The sequence below is a fragment of the Notamacropus eugenii genome, chromosome 5 (genome assembly GCF_028372415.1).
Source record: "Notamacropus eugenii isolate mMacEug1 chromosome 5, mMacEug1.pri_v2, whole genome shotgun sequence".
In the NCBI taxonomy this organism is placed as follows: Eukaryota; Metazoa; Chordata; class Mammalia; order Diprotodontia; family Macropodidae; genus Notamacropus; species Notamacropus eugenii.
The window spans coordinates 13533350-13542651 of record NC_092876.1 but is presented as its reverse complement, the minus strand read 5'-3'; the positions used below and the strand labels follow the sequence as shown (position 1 = coordinate 13542651).

Here is a 9302-nt window from a genome sequence, read left to right as displayed (position 1 = left end):
AAGTCCTCTTGAGTCCTTTTTTAAAAGTGGTTAGGAGAAAGGGAGCTATTGAAGAAGAAACACTTTACCTTAAGCTGTCCCTACAGTAGGTGCTGAGACATCACACAGAACAAATTGGAGTTAGTAAGGCCGATGTTCAACAGACCATTTTGAACTTTTAAAAACAATTCTCTTTCAACAAGGGTTTGCTTCATTTTTTGTGCCTTTTGTACTTACTATATTTGCTTACATTTCTTGCATTTCTGATGTTCAAAGTGTTTACAGAGCAAATAGTCTGCTAGAACTCTTGGTAAGAATGGTTCCGATGCCTCTTTTTATTGACCATCCATCTTTTTTCATTGATCATTAAGCTTCGATTTGAAGGGTATGCGTAATGATAATTTAAATGGGAAGATCTTTCCCATTCATTAATAGGATCATATGACCTGCTTAAGTCACATAGAAGCCTGAGTCGCATGGAGTCTATGGTGGGAGGAGCTTGTTGAAGGGGTAGAACAAGAAGAGGCAGAGCTAGAGCAGAGCTGAGAGGAAATCGGTCAGAGTCTAGTCACAGCTAAGAAGGATGTAGGAAAGCAGGCAGCTGGTTAGTGTGAATGAAAGAGCTTGCGTGTGATTTTGTTTAAGGGGGTCTGCTTGTGATTTGTTTAATGGAGCTGGTTTGTGGAAAGTCTAGCAGGGAGGAAGGCTTGGAGATGGTATTGTTCTCTATATTGTTATTGCTTATAGATTTTTGTTACTATGATGAACGATTCAGATTGAATTCAAATGGAAAACAGTAAGATCTTACATACTTACATTGTGTCCGTATCTTCTACTGACCACTTGCACTGATTATAGACATTTGCCAAACAAGTAAAAGGCAGGGGCATGATTAAAATTAGTCATTCAGGCCTAGGCCTAAGGGCACAGAATGACAACACATGTATGTCAGGATGAACTATTCTTAGCTCTGTTTGATTTCAGGTGAGAGTCACAGATGACAACTAATCACACAGTAACAATAACACCTTATAACCTGACTCAGGAATAACCAGGTGGGAAGCATTTCTGTTCAAAAGGAAATAATACAATGGGGAAACTGAATCAGGAGGATTCTACCTTAGACTATGCCAAGGTTGCCCTGTCAGGTTTTCCCCAGATACAGACCTCCACCTGTGACAGTTCAGGATCACATTCCTTCTGAGTAACTGGTGGCATATCTCTCAAATGGTGAATTACTGACTTAATGATCCATCAGACAACTCTTCATGAATTCAAAACTCAAAATAATTTCAGTTGCTGTCCCAAGACCTTTTTACCTCAAATGGCAAGTTTCATTAGCCACAGGTTACAGCTAGATAACAATTATTTTTATACTCATAGACTTGCATTAAGCAATGTAATAAAAGTTTACCAGGACTCACCCACATACAGAGATTTCACTTCACATCCATCACTTGTTTGTTTTTTCTTCTCCTCAAGCTTAGACTCATCCTGGTATAAAGAATAATCATTAGAAATCTTTTCTATATTATAAACAGAAAGTCTATTCTTTATTTAGAAATTCCATAATCCAAACAAACTCTTTTCCCAGGGCTAATGACTTTGCCCAAATGGATGGTTTCACAAAACCTTGCAAATTTACAAAATAAGAGAAATCTACAAGGTCTTTTCTTTATCCTTTTCCCCAAGCTTCTTTTTTTCCCCCTGAATTTGTCCAATTCTTACCAACATTCATTACTCAATAGTGGACCTGACTGGCAGGATCTTTTTCCTCCAAGTTATTGCAGCTCATCTATCTGGGAGTTCTCAGGAGAGCTTGGGTCTGCCTCTCTCATTCCCTTAGATAAGTTTCTCTTTTTGTAGGGAAGAAACATGATAGTTCTTAAAATTCAGAGTGAACATAATCTATTACAAAAATGAGTCTAATATAACTTACAGACAAATTTCCAATTTCAAGACACTCCCAAATTTAAAAAGTTCTTTTTGAATTGATTAGTACTTAACTTCAGTTTGAAAGCTATCCTAAGTATCTAACTAGATGTTCCAGTCAAATTCAATTATTTTTTGGTTGTTTCCCTAACCACACAAACCTTCTCTCTTTTTGTAAGCCAGGAAAGAGTTAAGTGCCTGATCTATTCCAAAGTATAAACCTATCTTTCTTTATTTTTCCTTTCACCTAGAAATTTTCACTGACATAGCGCCCAAACCAACCTCTCGATTATCATGCAAATGCAGGTCCTTTACTGGTGGAATTTTAAAGTGACAGTCAACTTTTTCTTTCAAAAGTTTCCAAACCATTTATTCTCCAATTCTCTGTTCACACTATCTGTGCAGATTCTGGCTTTCTGCCCATGCTCCTCTCATTCCTACATGCTTATGCTTTTTCTCTTTTCCTTCTATATACATATTCCTGCAGAGGACACTATTTACAGCCCCGCTTTAAAACTACACTTCTCTTCTTTCTTTCATTCTGATCTTTCTTCTATTTGCTTTTATCAATCATTTTCCAAATAATCTTCATTTCATTGAATATCCTCCTCCCTTCCTGTCAACCTGTCGGATGCCACTGCAGTTAGGGAGAGAGGGAGAGAGAAAGAGACTCCTTGTTTCCCTTTCCTCTATCCCATCCTCCAAATCCCAGGGATCCCCTACCTTTGCACCCCATTCTTAGCTTTTTACAATTAGTTTGCTCCCTTCCAGGAGAGCAAAACAAGAGGCAGGGATTTCTAACTTATCTTTCTTGTTGGAGTTCCTCCCCTCCACCTCACTTTCCTCTTGGCTTCTAACCAGGGTTCAGCAGCCCTTCACAGACCACAGCCAGTGCCAACCCACAGAGGCAGCCCACTGCCTACCTTCCCTAGTGAAGTGAGGCACTCTCAATTCTTTCATCAAGCTGCACAAGTCAATGAGCATTTGTCCAGGCATCTCAGAACTCATTCAGTCAGCTGCACCCAAAATTACCTCTGGCTAACCAGCCAACCCTTCACGTATAGGAGACCAATTTGGGGACTTCCCTCAGTAGAAGTCTGTTTCCTGGGTCCTGAGCAGTCATCCAGAATTCAGACCACCACTCTCTGTAGGGGTGTGGGCAACAAGCCCCAGTCTCTTTCCCAAGCCCTTTTTTCAGTATTCTGTTCATGATGCCAGCTGTAAGGACATGAGATTTGTATGGAGGCAGACTATGCTGCTGGCTATGCCACTTGTAAGGCCAAACGTAAGGGGGATGATCTGTTTTGCCCTGATATTCCAATTGCATGTATGCAGAATCTCCAAGAGAATACTGATACATAAGAAAGATGGGTCTGTGCCAGTTTGGTAGTAAATATATGGATATTTGTTAGGGTTCATCAGTTTAATTGGGTTGTTAGAGGAGTTTGTCCATGAGATCTAGTCCTTGGCAGCAGGAGGACAGAATGATATGATGGATCCTTGCACTGATTTCAGGCCAGCTCAGGTATTATATGAGAACAGAATGAAGAGGGAATGGTGCCAGGGATGGCCTAGGGTCATGTGTGAGTCTTCCCATAGGGTAGTTGTAGCTTCTTTTGCTATTTACATTTTCTAAAGGAAGTTTACTTTCTTCTATGGAGTCAGAAGTCACATTTCTAGCCTCTGGCCTACCCCCATGAACACTAAGTAGTAAGTGGTTCAGTCAACAGAATATACAAAAAGAAAGCTGTGTGTAGGATAGTGTTTAATGACCCCGACTGTTGGAGTAAAAATTCATACTCAACAGGAACTTCTGAGAAAACTAGAAAGCAGTCTGGTAGAAAGTAGGTATCTCACACTATACACCAAGAGAAGTTCCAAATGGATACATGACTTGCACAAGGGTGATGTCATAAACAAATTAGAGGAGCATAGAAGAAATTATGTCAGATATCTGGATGACCAACCAGGAAAGAGAGATTCACAGGAGGAAAATGGACGATTTTTATAATTATTTTCACAAACAAAACCACTGAAAATTTGGAAGGGAAAAAAGTAAATTTTTTTTTTGTAACTTCTCTGATAAAGGCCTTGTTTCCAAGATATCTAAGTAACTAACTTAAATTTATAAGAATAAGAGTCATCCTCCAATTAATAAATGATCAAAGGATATGAACAGGGAGTTTGCTAAGAAATACTCCCAATCACTAATGATCAGAGAAATGCAAATTACAGCAACTCTAAGGTTCCAACTGACACCTATAATATTAGCTAAGTTGACCCAAAAAATGATGAAAAAATGAAGGACTGAAGGAATACAGAAACATTAACGAACACTTTCAGGATCCGCATACGGGTTATTCCACTCTGGAAAGCATTGGATCTATGCCCCCAAATTTACTAAACTGAATATCCTTCGACCCCACAATACCACTGCTATGCCTACATCCTCAAAGGGATTTAAGAAGTTCACAAACTTTATAGAAACATACAAACTCTTTTTCTGGGGGCAAAAATCTAGATACCAAAGGAGTGGCTGTCATTTGGGGAATGAACAAGCAAATAATGGTATGCTATTGAGCTACAAGATGACAGGGGACAGCTTCATTGAAAGCTAGCAACACATGACCTGATGCAGAGTGAGGGGAGCAGAATCAGGGCAACAATTTACGCAATTACAATGATTTTGGAAAGACCAATGAGTTTGAAAGACCTAAGAACTCTAATCACTGCAACGATCGACCTGATTCCAAAGGAGCGATGGTGAAGCTTGCTATCCTTCTGACAGAGAGGGGATAGATTCAGGATAGAGAAAGAGGTAGATCATCTTGGAGCATGCCCAGTGTAGGAACTTCAATTGCTTAAGTATGCATATTTGTTACAAAAATTGGGAAGGAGTCCCCAAATGTAGGACAGGAAGTGGGAGGGAGAGAAAATTGTCCTTCATTTTCAAAGAGCACTAACAACTTCACCAGGTGACATCTTTACTTGCTTATGAAGTGGGTATAAGTGAGGCAGAACTGCAAAAGTTGTCACCTTGCTCTCTCCTCTAGAGTCACTTAAGTCCAGCAGGAAGACAAAAGCCAGTGAGACTGATGATCATTCAGGATGTGGATGACCTTGATGTCTTCGATGTCTGACCAAGCTCTAAGTGCTCCCCAGTGCCTGCTTCAGCCACCTTCTGTAACAGCAAGGACCCCGGCATACACAGGAGGGCTGCTGTATAGCTTCTTAGATATGCTTCTCTAAAAGGAAAGCAGCTTTTGAAGGGTCAACAGTTTGCTTTAACCAAGCACCTCACCCATCCATTCCACTAGGGGAAGTCTTCACATACTAGGGGTAGAGGATTTTAGCTGTATTCATTCAAAAAGTTAAAAACAATTAATTTATTTATTATTTTAAAAATTAAAGACTAATTGACCCCACCCCACTCCCCAAAAAACCACCAAAGTTGTTTCAGAGGCTGCTAATTAGTCATTTAACATTCCACCTTTGCTTAGCCAAGTCTTGCCATCAATCTGCCATCAGAATGCCCAGGTTACAGTCTTCTTTCCACAGGTCTCCCTCCAAAGCCAGTGCTTCCCCTACTATAAGCCAGTGCTGTTCTGGTGATGGGTCACAGCTGCTACTGCTGCTGTTGCTGCTGCTGCTGTACCAAGAGATGATGCCATCATGGCCAGAGTAGACTTGTAGTCCCAAGATATCTTGCCAGATTGCCTGATCAAAGAAAGAAAACAGAAGGGCCGGTAAGTCCACTCAGGTCCAAAACAGCTTTCTGCTGTCTCCACTCAGCAGCCCAAAACAACACCTCTCAAATCAGTACAGCAAAACCGCTAAAAAGTCTGCATTTCCCCTTCTCTTCCCCTGCTCTTAAGCAGTAGAGGGTAGTAGACTATGACAGAGGCACCTCTGTCAGGTTTCCCCTTTTCCATACTGTAGTTGGCCACAAAGAACAATACAGCCTTTCTCCGATCAACCAATTCTGAACAAAATCAAGTCAGCCAGCCAGCATTTTAAGCACTTACTCTGTGCTAGATATCGTGGCAAGTTCTGGGATGCAAAAAAGTGGTCAAACCAGTCCCAACCCTTCAAAAATTCACAATCTAATGAGAGAGATAACATGTGAACAAGACATATATGAAACAACTGTGAGGTAACCTCCGAGGGAAGGCATTAGCAATAAGAGGAGTCAGGAAAGGCTTCTTGCTGAAGGAGGGATTTTAGATGAAACCTGAAGGAAGCCAAAGAAGCCAGGAGACAAAGAGCTAAGTGGCTCTCTTTCCATTGGCACAGCTTCCAGCAAAGCAGCGAAAGAGCCTGTCTCCAATCCACCTTCGGCAGCTGCCATTTTCCCTTTGTCACTTTTGGCTTCTGTAAGCACATGTTCTTGTTGCCTTCTCCGACTGCTCTATCTGCTTTCTTCTGGCTTCTCTTGGGTTTGGATGCTGACAAACTTTCCTGTCTCAAAGCAGGACCTCCTTGTGCTTAATAATGCATCTCTACCTTATGATAAGAAACTCAAAAATCCATGTTCATGTCATGTATGACCTTGAGTCTTTACATACATATTGCATAACCCTTACTTAGGCCACAAACCTAGCATTTTCTAGCTACAAACTGTCATATTTTTTAAAAGCAGTAGCAAATTATCTACTTGAACACAGTGCATTGCAGCTATCTTTAACATCAGTCTGTGTCTCTCCACAAGCACTTTTATCTGATAGGCCATTTCCTGTTCAGCTGATTTTCTCACTGTTTCATAAGTAAATATTCTCTTCCTGTCCATTTTAGAAAGCAAAATGTCCACATACCCAAAGAACAGCATTATATACAAAAGCCAAAATGATAAAATCTTTGCCCTTGTAGACCGCTCCTCAAATTATTTTGAACTCCCAAGATTTGAGAAAGGCCTAAAACCTGGATGGGCCAATCAGGAAAGATGTTTTGGGCCACTCTGAGCTTAACCTACCACAATGCTTTACATGCTCTGGCATAACATACAAGCTTTGCTTTGCTCTGTGAGTGAACTCATAAATCCCACTCGTGTGGCAGTAGCTACAATCTAATGGGGGAAATAGCATCCAAACAAGATGTATGTGAGATAACCTCAGAAAGAAGGCATTAGCATTAAGAAGGACCAGAAAAGGCTTCTTGTTGCAGATAGGATTTTAGATGAAACTTGAAGGAAGCCAAAGAAGCCAGATGAACCAACTACAGTTTTGCTAGAAGCTATGCTGACTGTTGAACCAAGACCAGATGAGACTGACCAGGCCCTTCTTCTGTTTATGACTACCAAGGACAAGGCAACTTGACACAAATACTATCTTAAATAATGAGGCTTCTTCATCTTGGTATTTTATAGACATATGCTGTGTTGTGTTATACCATGTCATGTGAAAGATCGAAGAGACACAGATATCCTGGATCTACAATTTCAATTGACATTTTGACACTTTTCCTATTTTATTGCATTTACAATCTATCCAATTAAGACAATTCCTTTCTCGTATTATGGTTAACACATATAGAGACTATAATTTTAGCTGACATTGGCATCCTGAGGCAGGAAGGGAGGGAAGAGTAAGAGGGAATTTCTCTGAAGATATAAAAGCCCCCTTTGTCTGTCTGTCCTGGGGTTCATCGTCTACAAGGAACTCCCTTGAGTATTTCTATATGCATGTTCTGAAAACTTTGAGAAAATAAACATGCACATGCAGCTTAATTTTGTTTGTTTTCTAAGAATGAGTTCAGTAATGGTTGACACCCTCATGTTACATTCTAACATGTCTAATTGAGAGATAATGTGTACAAATAAAAGTGAAGCAATGGTATTGATCAAGGGATCACTTATCAAATGACTCCTTCAATTGACTTGCTGAAATTACTGAGATTCTGTGACTTTCAAAATGTTAGTGGAAAATTTAAACCAGTTAAAGAGATGAGTGGTGAATGGATAATTTGTATATGAAAAGCTCTGGAAAGAAAACTGAGAACTGACAGAGACAATGGACTTCCCACAGGATGCGGATAGTCAGGTGAACTTAAAAAATGAAAGCACCAACTTTGCTAGCAATCTTGCTGTGGAGTTGAGGCAACAAGAGAGATAACTTTGGAGGAAGACTTCAGTCTTTGGCTTTTCTTTTTGTATTTTGAAGAATGCAGCAAGGGAGGAGGGAATTTCTCTCTCTTCCTCCTACCCCATTGACTAGTTTTCTTAGTGTGTCATTTCGATAATTGCCTTTACTTTAAGCTAATTGTGTCTTCTGTTTGACTAGTGAAAAGGAAGCCCATTGGTGGGGGCTCATAAGGTAGAATTTTAGGCATACCTTGAATTTGAGGTAATTACTCTGTGTCCATCCTTCAAGGACAAGTTGGAGAGGAAGCCCTAAGGAGTTCTATACTATAAGGGCTCATCCAGGATTTCCAGCTTAGATTCTACAGTAGTTGAAGAATCCATAGTGGGGAAATGTATTGTTTCCTTGTATCTTCCTGTAATCTTCTTTACAAAGGGTATGGGTTTTCAGAATTTCCAGACAGTGAGACTCAACTTGCTTTTGTGCTATCAGAATGGATTTGGAATTGGTCCTGATCCATGTTGACAGATATTCCCAGGGCCAGAAAATCCACCCTCCCAGTGACATGTACAACATTCTTGAGGAACATAGCCCTTTGAGTACTTGAAGACAACTCTCATATTCCTTTGGAGTCTTTTCTTCCCCAAATTAAACATTCCTGGGTCCTTTAACCAACCTTCTGCAGAGTGTAGAAAGGGGAGGAATGTCTTAAGGAAGCTGGAAAGGTGGGTTAGGTCAGATTGTGAAGGGAATTCCAGTTCAAACATGAAGTTCAGTTTGATCCTAAAGGTCAAAGGCAGCCGACAGTTTATTGAGGAGGGATCATATGGTCAGACGTGTGCTTTGGGAAAATTCCTTTGGTGGCTGAAAGATGGAAGGACTGGAGTGGGAAAAGAATGGACATCCCCACCCCCAGGAGCTGCTAAAATAGTCCAGGGGTGAGAGGATGAGGGCCTGCACCACGGTGGTAGTCTAGTGCATGCAGAGAAAGACTGGATGAGATGGATACAGTCAATCACCACAGAGATAAGATTTTCTAACTCATTTATGTGGATCTAAAGGAAGATGAGGAGTCCAGGTTGGAAACTTGAGTCACTTGCAGGATGGGCAATAATATTGTTGGGGTTCATCAAGTTTAAAATACCAAAAAATCAAACTTAAAACATAAGAGGAGAAAAGAAAAGGAAGAAAAATGGTCACTAGAAGGGCTTCCTGCCTCCCAGACTTCCTCCTTGGGCACCCCTGAGACACTAATACTTTACCCAGATATTTTAATTCTCAACTGGTGCGCAGGAGTCAAACCCGAAAAGTTGGGGA

General features: G+C 40.5%; 1 long non-coding RNA gene across 2 annotated transcripts; it reads right to left on the bottom strand.

Moving 5' to 3' along the window:
• Positions 1 to 502: 502 nt before the first annotated feature.
• LOC140503482 (uncharacterized) lies at positions 503 to 6569 on the bottom strand. Of its 2 annotated transcripts, none has more exons than XR_011966804.1 (3): positions 5937 to 6569; positions 2835 to 5628; positions 503 to 1473 (listed from the first exon to the last, which is right to left on the bottom strand). It is a non-coding gene; the product is annotated as an uncharacterized lncRNA (long non-coding RNA). The 2 variants fall into 2 exon arrangements; XR_011966803.1 differs by lacking the exon at positions 5937 to 6569 and having other exon boundaries at positions 2835 to 5264; positions 5402 to 5927.
• Positions 6570 to 9302: the final 2733 nt, after the last annotated feature.